This window comes from Semicossyphus pulcher, unplaced genomic scaffold (assembly GCF_022749685.1).
Source record: "Semicossyphus pulcher isolate SPU_LCO1_2020_fin unplaced genomic scaffold, fSemPul1.0.p SCAF_4, whole genome shotgun sequence".
Classification (NCBI taxonomy): domain Eukaryota; kingdom Metazoa; phylum Chordata; class Actinopteri; order Labriformes; family Labridae; genus Semicossyphus; species Semicossyphus pulcher.
In genome coordinates this window covers 29,848,011-29,864,536 of record NW_027211715.1, presented here as the reverse complement: position 1 = coordinate 29,864,536, position 16,526 = coordinate 29,848,011, and positions in this window count along the sequence as shown.

Sequence of the window (16,526 nt, the reverse complement as noted above, 5' to 3'; positions counted from 1 at the left end):
ATTTTTTACACGGCGGAGACACGTCGGGAAGCGCAAATTAAAGCATCTTAAGGCCAATAATGATAAGTTGCCTCCCCCTGCTTATTGTTGAGGAAGAATTGAAAGACAGTAATCAATGCTTGAACTAGACCTTTTAACACAGCAGGGCTCATTGATTTAGCATTATCAAATTAATGAGATTGAATTAAGTTGTGAGTGTTTTTTGTTGCTCGCTGGAAGAGTCCTTGTAGTCGAGAAATATTTTAAGATTGTGCTTGGATTTTACAAAACATTAACCTTATAGATTATCTGGATATAATTAAACGAATTTAACAACTGATTAATTAGTCGTAAGAAATTAAGAATTACATTTAATTGGTTATATAAATGTTGATTTAGGATATTTTTTAGTGTGCACTTTTTAAAAAATATATTGATTATGAAAGCATTTTCGTACTTGGGGACAAATCGTATTTTCCGACACATCTGGATGTCCTCATATGACGTTTTTCCTTCTGTTTATGATCTCATATTTCTATTTTGCTCCTTGTGACAAAGAGAAAGAGAGAAAAGTCACAGAGTTGAAGCGTGGTTAAATGTTGTGGCATGGCCGGTGTGCAGATTTTGAGAAGACAGGGCCGTGTGGTCAGCTCCAGTTTGCACAAGCCCAGCGTGGCTGATATGGGGGTCGTGAGAGGGGTGACTGAACACAGCAATTGGACCTCACAAACACTGAAAGAGGCCAGCGCCGGCCTACCTCTGATGCTGCCCGATCTGGCTTCGGGGACTGAGAGAAAATGTTGTCGGACTCGGAGAGGGCATCGTCCATCATGGCCCCGGTCCGCCTGTCAGCCGGCTGATTGTGGGAGAAAAGAGAGAATGAAAAGAGAGAGAAGAGAGAGAGAAAGAAACCCAGGAGTCCACCAGGAAGGCAATTGTAAGAGAAACACGAGGAGAGAAAGAAAAAAGTAAAAGTGAAAGAGGAAGACAAGGAGAGTATAGCCTCTGCGCCCATCCACTGACTCACTCCCTGGCTTTTGGCCACAGGGCCCCTGAACAGATACACTCCTCTTCTCCATCCCTTCATTCTTCAACCAAATCTCTCCATTCCCTCTTCCCATCAAGAACCCATCCCACTCTCCTATCTATTACCACATCCCTCCATCCCTTGATCCTCTGAAGCCTGATCTCTCTCACTCTCACTTCATCCAATGATCCCTCCGTCCTTCCATCCCTCCTTCATGGACAGCTGAGTGTGAGGCTGATAGGCCGTGGAGTGAGTGGGGCATCTGCCAGCGCCCTGCAGCAGAACCATCTCTGACAGGCCACTAATTCAACCGACAGAAAAAAAACTTCAACCAAACACTCAGATTATAGGTCCCGAAGAGAGGGAAAGAAAAGTTTGGAAAACTGGAAAATGAGCTAAGAGAGACGGAGGTGGTGGCTGCTTTGAAAGGAAAACTAGAGAGATGCAAGAAGGGAGTTCTAATGGGTGACTCAGAGAGAAGAGAGGAGAAGATGAAGAGTAGAATTAGAATTGAATTCATAACTATAAGAAAACCTATTAGTTGATTTTACTGTTTAGACTGTTTCTCCGCACACAACAATGGTGCATGCAACAAATCAGCATTTTGCAGCTGTATATGTTTAAGTTCAAAATCAGAGGAGGCCCTGCCATCTGGAAATATTCATTTGAATTGGTCACTAGTGGTCATAGTAAGCAGTTAGCATACACATGCAACGTTAGCTGAGATGCCCCTATTTGTTCTCAAAGCTATGAATGTAATGCTTAAGGATGCCTCTGTAGGGTTAGCTTCTGCTTTATTATTAAGGAACTAAACTCCCCCCACACACTCAAAACTAGGGGTGGGACAAAAAATCGATACAGCAATATATCGTCAGCCTGACTATCGATATCTTAATTTATAAATATTTAGCGCTCTAAACAGACTACTTCATGACTCCACGCGGTGGCGAGTATGACATGAATGAGGGCAACATGAACAGAAATGAATTGGCTAAAGACGGAGTTCATCAGATATCGTGTTGTATCAGTATGTGATTGTCTTGCAATATACCAATTGTAACAGAATCACTGTATTGGGATATTATCGTTATCGATGGCCACGTATTGCGTAGCGTATCGCGAGTTGCCCTGTGATTCCCACTCGTACTCAACACCCACTGGAAATGGATCATGAACGGCCAACATTGAACTCCTGCAGCCAAAAGTACTGTGGATGCAGGTGTTGAGCAACGACGGCTGTTGTCTGTCAATATTTGGCTCGCAGATGACGCATAATACATATTTGCTGTGTGACTTTTCCTATGACTAGATAGCAGGATTCACTATTAATAAATATCTGTTTGTTGCTAGCCAAATCCATACCCAGTTAAATTTATAGAAACTTACACAAGAATATTTCGAACTATGTCATGTACATGAACCTATATTGCATAGTTAGGAAGCTATTGTGTATTTGGGTTTCAAATGGCTTCAAATGGAAATTGATACATGCTTCTGTATATGCTTAAAAGTATTGCATCTGAATCTTGAAAATCATCGTTACACCACCTTTACAGATAATCCTGTCATCATATACAGTCAACACAGAAAATAAGGTCTGCAAAATGCTAAACATAGTTCAATAAAGGCTTTGGAAATAAGATGAAAAAATACGACAAAAATGCAATATACCTCCTCTGCAGTAGACCGGGCATTAAAAACCACGGCACCACCTCTTTCCATTTGTTTATCTGTACAAACGTACTCATGGCCGGCCAGCAGCAGTGTTCAATGAACAGCTTAATTTGTGAATGCATTTCTATGCCGAGAGTAATCTAAGGAGGGATGCAGAAAGGTTGGATACATTCATCACAAACACAAGCTTAACATAAGTGAAAAATTACAGGATTCCCAATGACCTTCCAACCAATCAGGCCTGGTAATTACACTCATTCATTACGAAGGAAGGGAGAGATGGAAGAATACAGAGATGACCCTTCAGGACAACAAAAATGTTTATAGATGGGAACAAAGAGGAAAATGCTAATGGCTCGGCTATCTGGCTGGATGGCCCTGAGACAATGCAGAATAATAATATCCTGTATAAGCCCACTATGAGCTCTGCAGAATTTTACATGGCATTTTTTATTCATATTTTGCATGGCAGCAATTTAAATGTGAGATAGGATAATGTTATTTTCCAAATATGTTACATGCCACATAACTAGTATTTTCTAAGAATTGTATATACTGAAAATAGTGATCATTAAGTTAACATTTCACACTTCATTACCTAAGTGTAAATACAAACCAGACCATACAGATGCCACTCATTATTGTTGTTTGTTTTAAATCTTTTACATGAATGAAATGACTATAATAGCTTCAACTTTTTAAATACTTTACTTTATTATAAAACATAGGCTTTGGTATCACATCATTAGTAAAGATTAGTATAGACAGCGTAGATTTTAATCCAAAGTTTTAATTGTTTCAGGACCAGAAGACATTTGTCATTAAAATTATTGAAAAATGTGTCAATTTAGTCCAGTCAAAGCAAATACACAGCTCACTTTCATCAGTCTATGATAAGTTTCAGGTGGTATTGTGAAAGGTGGGTTGCAACAAATGACTGACTTTAGAAAATATATATAAACAAATACCCTCTACAGTTTTTTAAAACCCAAATTATTGTCCTCAAAGTTCGTTTTTTGTTCAATAATGGTCCAAACATCAAAAATCATCCAATGATTGTAAAGTTTTTGCGTGAAAAATAACTTATAATAATAATAATCGCAGTAGTTGTCAATGATTTTCTGTTGGTCCACAATAATATTAATGAACAAGCTGTCTTAATTTCTGTGAAACATAATCAATAGTTATCTGGAATCTGGTAATGGGTTATTGTTCCTAGTTTGAAGAATAAACGTGAGGTCGGGTGGGATCAGTTTTGGGACTTGGATTAGTTCTTGTTAGTTACTTCTTTTAAGGGGTATTTTAAGTGCATTTCTGGGGATGCAGTAAAGACAAGTTAGTGTGGCAATAATCAATATCAATCAAAAGAAAATTAATAGCAGAATATTTTGATTATCAACAATAAATTCTGTGATTTTTCAAGCAAAAGTCTGCTGGTTCTAAGTCCTTGTATACAAACATACCTGGCCAATAAATCTGATTCTGATTCTGATTTGCTGCCTTTCCTCATTTTGTCAGTGAAAAGTCAATGGGTTTTGATCTCTTTTGGTATTTTATGGACTAAATGAGTCATCAGTTAATCATAAAAATAATTGTCAGATGAATCAATGGCAAAACTGAAAGTTTCTGCCCTTGAAAAAGTGTCAAATTTTTCCATATGTAGTTTTCTTTACCTTCTACATAGCTGAGTGTCATGAGTAGACCATCTAAATCAAGTACAGTGTATAAGTGTAATAATTGCGTTTGATGTGTAGTGTGCTTTATGAGGTTGTGATCATGCGTCAGCTCCATTGCCTCGTCTCGAACACAATTTCCCGTAAACTCTATTTGTAAGCAGCAGTGGATTATTCTCTGCTTGTATTTTTCTTGCCTAATAGCTAAAGCACCCCCGGCACGCTTATTTCCCATGCACTAACAACATGGAGATTCCTCGCCGGCTTTAAATCGAATCACCATCAGGCATAAATAGCACGACGCTCTGACAGTGAACTTTTCGATTCATTCCATTTCCCAGATGATGCTGGTCGACTGCTCTTCTCTGATTATGCAGATGATATCACCCTTTCTTTTTTTCCTTTGTCGATATGTGTTTAGGTGTCATTTGCGGTGGATGATGTTCTCATTGCTCAGTTTACCGCGCCCGTAATAAGATCACCTGTGGTATGAATACATTTTCCCACTCTGCTCGTGTATTTGGATTTGCAGGGTAAATGAGTTTCTCTCGGCCTCGGAGAGAGCGAGAGAGACAGAAAGAGAGAGAGAGAACACATCAAGCACGTTCTTAGATTCACTTTGGAGCCTGACACCTCGGCACTCGGTCAGTAAATGGCTTTTCTACAGCAGGAGGTGGGAGAGGGGTTTGTGTGTGTGTGCTTCTATCAACATCTGTGGATATCTCTGTGTGAGTGTCTACGCAGCTACAACACTCCACGTGTGTTTTCTCATGTTTGTGTGTGTCTTTTCTAAGTGTGTTTGGGTCAGTGTGTGTGTGCAGTGGACAAGCTGGATTTTAGAGTCACATCTACATCCATGCAGCGCCCTCTTTGTATTCCACCCTGCTACCCAAGCAGAGGCCTCAGCTGTCATTATTCCCTGTCCATCCACGGAGAAGTTATAGTTGGCAAAAAACCCATCAGGTGGGCAGGACAACGGATAATTGAGGTGATGATCGGAGCTGTTCAAAGACAATTGATAGTGATGGAGACAGGGGGAGCGGGGAGCTCAGCCGGCTGACCGAGCTCTCCGGGGGCTCAGTGGGGAGCGCCGGACCAGAATGTGGAATAACACATACTATACATAGCGCTGCTTTGTCGCAAAAAAAATTGCATGTCCCGGTTTTTCTTTACTTAAAATTAATCAAACATATTCAGCTGTCCACTAAGTAAAAGGCTTTTTCCTGCTTTATTCACAGAAAAAAAGTTGTAGGATTTTTTCTCCGACAACTGCGGTACAATATGTGCTGGCCCCGAGCCCACCCGGGGCTTTATTAATAGCCCAAATCCCCTTCGCCAAGCCTGCCTCAATCACACACCAACATATTGAACTAGCAGAGAAAAGCCATGACCCGAACATCATATTTCCACCTGCTCCAATCCCAGTGACAAGTTGCCAAACTTCAAAATCTCCCAGAAAACCCAGTTAAGGCAAAGCAAGTTGTAAAGGCGTTTTTCATAAGCCGAGGGACAAGGGGGAACAAATGGAGGTTATTACTTTCCTCCATTCCAAATAGCCCCCTACTGTCTGGCTGAAATAGGGCTGGCAGAAAAAATGTCTGTATATCTCACATCCATACCTGACATCATACCTCTGGATTTTTCTATTACCCACCGGCACCTTTTTTTTTCTCCCTTCTTTTTCTCAATTTTTCTTTGCCCACACGCAAATGTTATCACCTTAATGTCATCAATTGTGTACATATAAAACCAGCCCATTATGTTTGCTGATTGAGGAGTTTCAGGAACATGCATCTTCAAAGTCCTTGGATGCCTTTGCTGAAAACTTTGGATTCTGCAGGGAAACCTATCAGTCGTGTTTCTGAAGCGTGCCGTTTTTACCTCACTTGCATGCAGGTGTTGTGTTGCTACGAATCGATGAGTGGTTTGACTCCAATATCAATAACTCCATCACACATATCGTGACACCTCGCACATAAAAAAAAGTCATAGACACACATTAACACCCGCTGTGGTCTTATGTTACAGAGGTATCAATAACTCTCTCATTCGTACGATGACGCACACACGCTGTCTCACACACGCTGTCACATGCAGACACTGTATCGATAACTCAATATTTCAGGTGTCAGTCTTGCGTGGTGTGCCATGCCCTCTGAGTGGCGTAAGGGGGGGCAGGTTGGCAGCAGAGGACACTCCCTGACAAGGCCGTCACACCTTTCAATACCTCCTCTCCGCCTGTCATTAGCTCGCACGGTGTGTGTGTGAACTCCTGGCTCGAGCTGGCACCGTCAGCAACTATCAACCCCCCCCTAATTTCCACCGCGCTCACACACCTCGTCTTCACAATATTCTGCAGACTTCACCTTAAAGCTTGCTGATCTCTGAGGGCGACCCACTCCAACTCCCCCTCCCCACTGCACAATCCTCCAGCAGCTCCTGAGTATTGACCTGAGCTGTCACCCTGGCCGGCACCCCTGACCCCCCTCGGGTGCAGGGGATCCATGGCGAGGCCGAAGGTTCAAATGATTTTCCTCCACCTCCCGCCGTCCTGTTTTCCCAGTGAGCTGATTGCTAATGACAACATTAGAAAAGGGCATGATGGAGATTCCACAAACAATTTGCACCTTGGATTTGCAAACCTAAATATCTGCAGAAGTTCCAAAAGGCTGATTGTTTAGTTTGTGTTTGCTCATACTGCAAAAGATGGATTGGAAAATCTTTGGTGCTTAAAGCCCGCAGTCCTCTGTGGGCCTTCAGCTTAGAGCAATTGTTGTTCATAAACTCGGCAGTACTAACCAGAACAAAGAGGAGAGAGCACATCAGTCCTGTATTAGCTGCTCTGTAGCATTTAGAATGGATATTAAGGTCCTCCTTCTTGTATAAAAAGTCTTTAATGCTCTGGCTAGCACCAAACTACACCTCTACTTCTGTAGTTATCTTTTTGCCTTCAAGTACACTGCGATGATCTGCTGCTGGTTTCTTGGAGGTTGTCAGGTTGCCATAAATACTTAAAAAAGCTTAAAACTTATCTCTTCACTTCATATAAGCTAAATTAAATTATATTATACTGGCTCTTATGACGTGTGGTACTTCACTTAATCTATGTTCTCTAATTCTTAAGTTTTGTGTTATTAGGTGGGTTTTATTTTCCTTATGTTATGCATTCCATGTATTTAATTTTTAGCTTTATTTGTATTTGTTTCTTAGAATTGGTTTACCCTCTAATGTCATGGATTTTATTTCTATGTATATTTTTAAACTTATTTTAACTATTATAATTTGCATTTCACTTTACAGCCTGTTATTATGGCACTCTATCCTTTCATGGACATTAATTTTCCCTATTTTAAAGCCCTTTGAGGTACAATTCTTGTATATAGGTGCTACACAACTTAAGTTCATTATTATTGAAAACAGTCAATAATTAAAAGAGTAATGAAATAAGTTTAAACTATTTTTAACTCTATCTACTTCGCTTAGGAGGCGTCCTGAGTCCAGATATAGTCTTTAGTCATCTCTCAACAATTCACTATCAAAAGATGATAAAATTGCCACCAAAATGCTTAAAAAAAGAAATGCGCTGATGTCAAACTCCTGTACCGCCGAACTGTAGCACTGAAAGGGTCAAAAAGATATACTCAACAAATAAAAACTTTGCTTTGAAACTTTTTTTTTTACGAAAGGGAAAATGCCGAGGTTGAAAGAAGAGCCTGTCGGATGATAATAAAACAGCCCCTGCAGTCTTTTATCTCGCCCCTCGTGGATTAATGCTAATGTAAGTTTCTCTCTCAGCACAACCAATAACATCCTGCCAAATACTCTAAAAAGGATCCCCAGAGCCGGCCCTGATGCTCTCTCTGATGCAGGCCTTATAATAGCTGCCTGAGATATATGTATTTATGTGGCAGGAAATAACATTAGAGTGAATTGCCATAACAACTTTATAAATCAGGACGGCACAGGGATGGCAGGTACGAGAGGAGAGAGAAAGAGGCAGTGCCAAGGTGGAGGTAACGCTGATGAGAGGTGTCTGAGGTGGCATCGATCACCACTTTGCAGCCATTTATTGTCACGAAAATGGGTTAAACTTTGGTCGCCATATTGGGTGCAACCCCAACTTCCTTAAAAAGACACATCTGAACAAAAATCCAGCCAACACCACCCATGTTGAAGCGTCTGGTCGTACATCCATCCAGAAAAAAACAGGAGATCTACCCATTAATCAAAAGTTACAAACAGACTTCACCGTGTCATAACTCTTACGATGGGCTTTGCTGTTGATTGATTCCTATACACACATACTGTCTGATTACCATAATGTGTTCTTGTGGCAAAAATTCTGGCGGCAGGGGCGACGAGTGGGGGTGGGGGTTGAAGGGAGGGTGGTGTTGTTAAGGGGGTTTGGGGGATGGTGGTGGAAGGGGGGGCTGTTTCGAAGCGAGCGGGAAGTAAATAACAAATGGCCCAGACCCCACCTCATCCGGAGTGATTTCAATCCAATGTTCCATCATAGCTAGTGGAGAGAGGCGAGTGTTTGGGGTTTGGGCTATCAATTACAGATATGTGTAGGCAGGCAGACACTATCATTTCGCTGATTGTCACCAGTCCACCGCAGTGACATCAGGAAGTGATTCATCAGTCTATTTCCTGTGACACCCAGGAGAAAGATGACACGCGAGGCCCCCGTGGAATTATGGGGGATCCTAAAAGAAGGGCTCTTTAACATGCTCGAGGGGCAAACGCATTCTAATGCAGACATTTAACCTCTTTCTCCGCCAGCGATTGCTCTTGACTGACTCGGGCCATTCATTCGTTTCAGTCTGGCTGTTGATGAAACAAGCCGCGCTATTTGTTAACCAACTTGTCAAAAAGTGTCTGTTGCAGGGGAAACACTGAAAAGTTGCCGTTTTCGAGTAACTCCAAACAAATTCTTAAGTTCCTTTTTTAGAAAGACAAATTAATACACACAGTAAAGATAAAAGTTATTTCAGAATGAATATTTATTTCATGATTTAAATGTATCAGTGACGCAGATATGATTTTAAATCTAAATGTGCACTTTAAGCATGAGTTAAGCTATTTTAGAGTCAACAGGAGGGCACTGTTATTTAAGGGTACTCATCTCAGTGCATTTATTTTTCAATCAGTTTAGCTGATTCCACTGTGATAGTGAGGAATTTAAAGGGACACGATGGGAAACATACTTTTTAGGTTTTTGTTTTTAATTTTTAACCTTAAAGTGAATTGAATAATTATTAAATTATTGTACTATACTTGGCACAACCTTATGTACAGTGTGTCTCTACTGTGGGTTACTTTACTTTCAGTTTATATACTTAAGTGTTTATAGTTTGCAAAATAAACACTGATTTCCAACTATTCCTCAAACTTTTTAGATGCTTTACCTGAAATTATATTAAAAGAGGAAAGAGAATATAGCTGCGCCTAATGCTTGTTTCCATTGTTGATACATCTGCGTATTATATTCCTGGTTCATCTGTAGCCTGTAAAATGTCAGGAACTTATGAAAATGTGAATCATAACCAGTTTTGTGCAACCCAAAGGTATTCAGTTTACTGTCACATAAGACAAAGAAAAGCAGCAAATTGTCACATTTGAGAAGCTGGTAGTGGTGAATGTTTGGCACTTTTGTAACAAAAGATAATAAACGAATGTATAAATACATAAAATGACTTCTTTTCTCAGACTTATTGGTCCATATCAGCATAAATCAGAAAAAACAAGACCACGGACAGCAACTTTTAGATAAAGTAATTGTAGTTTATAAGTCCATAGAAATTAAAAAAGTCGAGCTGAAACGGCATTTCGAGAGTATCTAGCTTCCGTATCGTGACGTATTTCCGAGTGAAACAGGACGTGCAGGCTGGACGTATCATTAGAGGGATTTGATTTGATCGTTGAGAAGTGGGCGTAGACAGACGTTCTCCACAGCGCAGTAGCTAGCTAAGTGATCGAACGTTCTTGGTGCTCTGCGGCTAAATGTTGCAGATTGATTGGTTGAATTGTTGGTGCTAACTTACGTAAGCACGCGTGAAATGTAGTTTTACCAGAAGAAAAAATTATTGGATTTTGATATAAGAATAGAATTTGATATAAGAATTGATTGATTTTCTGTATTTTTTTGGCCTATATTGTCAAATAGATGCACAATATTATTATGTGATCTAAACGGATTGAATTAGATTTTTCATTTCACCTCGACTTTAAACTCAGACATTTGTTGCAATGTTTCCTAAATCAAGAGGAATACCTTGTGTTACTTTGTATGAGCTGTGTTAGGGCCTTATATTCTTTTGAATCAATTAATCCATACGTAAATGTATGTACATGAAATTCCCCAAGACAGCGTGGAAGCTGGGAACATACATATAGTTTGCACTTCTTATCCATGTTGGTAGCTTAAGGAAAATTCTGAATACAGCACGACCACATATGTAAACGCCACCTGACGCTGTTTCACTTTTGCCTTGTACTATAACCACACCACACTGAGGATGTATGAATCAGAGTAATGTAGGCTCTCATAAGCGCTGTTTTAACATCATCCATACACATGACATTTGTGTGCCCTCATATTGGCATGTGCATAGAGTCATCATCATTACACAAATCAGTCCTGAAAATATGATCCAAATATGTTTTTTTTTTACACATTTGGAGCATTTGAATCCGTTAAAAATATCCCTAATGATTAATCAACATTCAAAATTCATTGTTGATTTTGTTGACAATTGACTTAACACTCATCTAAGCTTTAAAAGAGAACATTACAAGCTGCAAAACATTATGTAATATCAGTGCTTTTAAAAGACATCAATCGTAAATAATGACATGAATTAATTAATTTTGCTTGTTTTCTTGCAGACGTGACAGTAATCTGACTGTGGGGGTCCATCGCAGCTGCATGGATACAAAGGAAACAGGTGAACGTCCTGTGCCTCGTCTCACTCGCAGGTCATCCTTCCTCACACATTCATACCAGGCTGGCAGTAAGCACAGATGATACCAGCAGGCCAAACTTTATTCCTCCCCGTTGCAATTGCGTCTGTGAGCGGTGACTCTATCAATCTGCTGCCGGTCGGGGAGATTGCCTAATCCGGTAGCAGAGGGACTCTCATCATCAGTCTGCCTCTTGTGTGTGTGTGTGTGTTTGTGTGTGTGTGTGTGTGTGTGTGTGTGTGTGTGTGTGTGACCAGCCACAGCCTCATTGGTGGGAAATGTGCACTGCTCCTCTGCTTAACATTGTCACCCTCATTTGTAAACACGGTCATCCATCAGACGCCGACCCCCCACTTATCCAAACAGATGAAGAAGGTGTATGTTCTTATAATTTGCTCTCATCTCCGTGAGAGACAGAATAATAATAATCTCTCCCTGATGTACAGTTGCCCCCTCCTCCTCCTCGTTCTTCTCCTTTTTTTCCTCTGCTTTCATTCTTTCTCTCTTTACCGCTTGTGGATAGTGTATTAATGAAGCGGCCTAATTTGACACCCCACCGCGGTGTAATGGATTAAAACGCAACACCGCCATCCGTCTGCCAGCCACAAATAAAGCACGCAGTATAAATATTGTAATTCATACCTCTGATAAGAATCATGGTGCCACCTCCGTATGTGTGATAATAATCTTAACATGCTGATGGCTTGCAGATTGGAAAAATCTGTGTGTCTGTGGATGTGTGTGTGGCTGTTTGTGAATTCATGCTTGGGCTGCAAATGACGCCTGTGAGAGGATGAACGTCCACCATTTATGTAAAACTGTGCAAATGTTCTTGTTTTCTACTCTTGTTGCCCATTTTACATTTTGTGGGGCTTTTAATGAACATGATATACTGTATGTGTGCATGCATGCAGTATTTTAGTCTACCTTTACATATATCTGCATAGGATGTAGCGTTTGATTCACATCTTTTTCATACTCGGAACGGGTTTCGGATGGAAATATTTCATCTTGGAATGACCAGAACTTTGTATTAATTTTCAGTGACCTTTCCCTCAGGTGGACCCGAACCAAGCCGGCAAAAAAATGTTACTTAATATAAAAACAAAGTAATGTTACAATCATAAATTCATGTCGTGCCCACCAGTTTTCAGGAGTTGTTTATGTTTTGGATGCCATTAATAGGTTTGTCTGTCTGTGGGATTACCGAAAACCTCTTTGCCCGATTTTCATGACCTTGATGTAAGGGTGTAGCATAGACCACAGAAAAAACACATTAAATTTTCAAGTGGATCTAGATCCAACTCACAAACAAGCGACCATATAGTCTAAATAATAGTGTATCTGACCCGTAGTGTAAATGTCTTCCTTGTGGACATACAGATTTTCATAACTTCTGATTCTGATAACATGCTGCCGTGTTTCTGATGTTATTTCAGTCTAAACATATGCAATTTATGCATATGTTCAGGCTGATGCTTCAGCAAAACACTAACATACTTTGACGTCATTTTTGGAAACAAGTATAGAAGTTTCACATGCAGATTTTTGTATAATATAACATTGGACTGTTGGCGTTGTCGGAGGGCAGGCTCTCTGAGAAATCATGTTTTGTCTGTAAGTAAACAACTGGGCTAAATAGTCCAATATGCAAGAAGTGCTCTGCTACAGTTAGCCTACTTTTAATACAACACAATCTGAGCGATAGCAAATTCAAAACACTTGTTGATTTTGTGAAAACACCTTTGTTGCAATAATTATGGATGGATGGATGGATGGATGGATGGATTTAAACTGTGCATCACATTATAATTTTTTTAAACAACATAATCGTTAGCTTGCTCCTGTCGTTCGCAGTGCACTTGACAGAATTCAAAGTGGATTTGATGTTTTGTGCCAAAATGCATCCTGGGAGTTGTAGTTAACATCTTACCCAATATGTTTATGCCCAGGATGTGACATTATAAGAACCAGATATTTTCAAGCATCATCTTTTGCACTGATGATTCAGCCAGTAGCGTTTTCATATCCATGGAGCTGAAAATATGGGAGACTTAACTCAGCAACTCTATCCTCACAATAATCGTCACCCCGCCTCTTTTCCACAATCATTAAAACCCCGCCTCAGCATTTTCTTTTTGTCCTTTATTTTTCATAATCGCTGTCCGGCCTTCCTCTTTAGCAGCAGGTGTCTTGACTTTAACAACTCTTCATCATAAGCCGCTCAGACTGTCAGCCCTTTAGTCACGCTCTCGCCAGGAGCTTTATCCTCGCTCCTGATAAGAGCAGAACCATTGTGCTCGCAGCTTTGTCTGCGGCCAAACACGATCAACACGCTGAGATAGTCATCAGTAACAACTTTATGAATGGACGTATGACACGTGGCAAGCCGCACGGGAAAAGATCAGCACGGCGGTTATGAGTGGAGATGTTGCCATCTGGTCAGGCTTGGAGAGACCCTCAGAGATTTGGACTGTTATATCCTTGAAGCAAATATATCTGAATATCGAGAACCCTTGTGGTTGCTGTGAAACAAAATTTATGTTGAAAAACATAAGCTTATTAAAATTTTATTATTTTTATGCAATATCTCATATCTTTTCTTCTGACTAAATTAATTAATGTTTGTAGATCCTGCTGAATTCTGCGTTAAATCTACTGAATTTAAATGGTGTTCTAATGGTATTCACTACAGCCAAATGAACAGCCTAATCCCCTCCACAGCATTATGGTGGACTATTGTATTCAGAAGTGGACCTCTTGGATAAGCACTCCTACAAAGAGGGCCTATCCCACCCGATGCTCTCTGAATAGCAAACATCCCGGCGCCTCCATTTGCAATGTAGATGTGCGAGTGTGTTCTCGCTCTCTATTGAATTGTTTTCTTAATCGTTTCCTTTGTGCCAAGAAGTAAAGAAAACAGATTGTGTCTGAAGAGCATTGGAAGTGCCAATGACCCCCGGTCACGACAGCAACATAAGGACTGCCAGAGCAGCAGATACAGAGCCAGCAGGGTCAACTACTCTGTCCCGCCATGATTGCTAGCACCAACATTTTCTTAAAGGCAGACAAATTTGGAATTCTGGGGAAGTCTCTTGCATTACAAAGCACTGAAACTTTTAAACCATTGTTTCCTGGAATTGAAGTCATTCAAGTAATGATAATGCTCATTCTATATTATTGCCACACAATTTACTTGTCATTCTGCACTGAAATCTCTCTACTAAAATACAGTATGAATGCATTATTATATACTCGTCAGTTCGTTCTTACCCGTCAAAAACTTCTGGCTGCTGTCCTTTAGCTCTTTGTTTTGATGTGGCATTGAAGTCAGAGGACGTGGAATTAACAGCCCAGAAAGAAAGTCAATTTTGAGTGGCAGTCGTGGCCAATGGATCGGTCAAACAAATGGTGGACACCAGGAGGTTTGAAATGTCAAACAAATAATTATTTTTGACTGTTAACCGTTTATAAGTAACGTACGTCGGTTTACTGTAAATATTGGCTACATCATTGACAGCGTTGTTTGTAATGTAATGTAATAAGTTATGTAACTAGAGCATGTATTTTAGCACTTGATTAACCCAAACTATAAGCTTTATTCTAAACCAAACCAAGTAGTTATTTGTACCTAAAAATAACCAAACTGTGACCTTTTTGCAACGTTAAAAACATCACAAGAACGTCAAAAATTGTGTCTTTTGAAAGACATAATTGTTGGTAAGCTCTGATTACACAATGTAACCAGATATTGCTGTATAATATTGGTAACTTAACCGCAGAGCCCTGCACGTGCCAAAATGATGCCAGATTGGTACCTAGATGTAGAAGCTTAGTCCCACAGACCAAGCTGCAGAGTTTGACAAGTTGTGACCAAGAATGCGCCACAGTTGTTGAGCTCCCCATTCTGTAAACATGAGAACTTGTGAAATAGGAGCCAATTTGTGCTTGAGTGCAGATTCTTTTCTAAATGTACGAAGTACTGTAGCGAAGATCAAAAGGGCAACGCAAAGTGTGATTGGAGAGAATCCTAATTGCCTTTCAAACCTCTGTGGCACTTTGTATTTATTAATCTGAAAGTGGTTCCAAATCTCGGGGATAATGAAAATCTCTTTTATAAATATGTATGCAGTGAAGTCACAACATAATAGGAGCCTGGTGAAAAACAGGAGGCAGCAAGGCGGCTGAAGGATGAGGCGCAGGCCCTGCAGAAAAGAATGTTCCCCCAGCAGAAATTGGTTTAATTAATAGGACATTTTACATAATGATTACAGTGTAATTGCACCGACTAGCAGAGTGTCATTAAATATATCCTTGCTCCTTTACAACACCCTCCAGCTAAAAATAATGAGTTACATTGGAAATCACTATGCAACAGGTTCATAAATAACATTTAAGCCCATACAAGGCAAGTACTTATAAATAATAAATATTTGCCTTTTGTAATTGAAGAAAAAATGACTGCCTCTTTTTTTCCCTTGCTGCACGCTGCTTTGTCCTGTTGTAGCTGTAGAAAGGAGATTTTTCCCATTTTTTCCCCTCTTGTAAGTGCTGAATAATTTATTTGCCGGCTAATAGTCAACACTGTCAACACCCTGTGGTTAAAATATACCTGTGTCCAGATAAATGCAGCAGCAGGCTACAAAGCGATTATTCCCTGCTTCCAGATATTTTGTTGGATGCAGTCCCTGTATACACTGCAGTAAATCACCAACTTCCAATTACCTTCCTCCATAAAACAAGGCTCGTATTCAAATCAGGCCCCAAAAGAGAGAGACAGAGACGGGGACGACTGAACCCATGCCTGGGGGCGCTGACTGGATGTGTGCATGCATGAGTGTGTGTCTATATGCGTGTGTGGAATTTGTTTCTTCCTATAATGCTTATCCCTTTTTACTGCAAAGTGGCACTGCTCCACCATTCCTGCAACAGTGCGTTCATGCTGTTTGGGTTTTCATTGGCTTAAAAAGTTGGCTTCCGAAACATTTTCATTAGTCTTTCTTCAACTGAAGAGCCAAAAGTTTCTCTTGAACATGGTCCAAAGCAGGATGGAGTGTGATATGCCATGATCAAGTGCCATGATTGCAGAATTACCACAGCGGTGGTAATTGTTCTCGGGGGGTTGTTGTGCTGTAAGTGGATCTATCAATCATTTTTATGTATTGGAGCTCGGAGGCGGATATCGGAGGCCCTGTTTAAGTCCTTGTTAC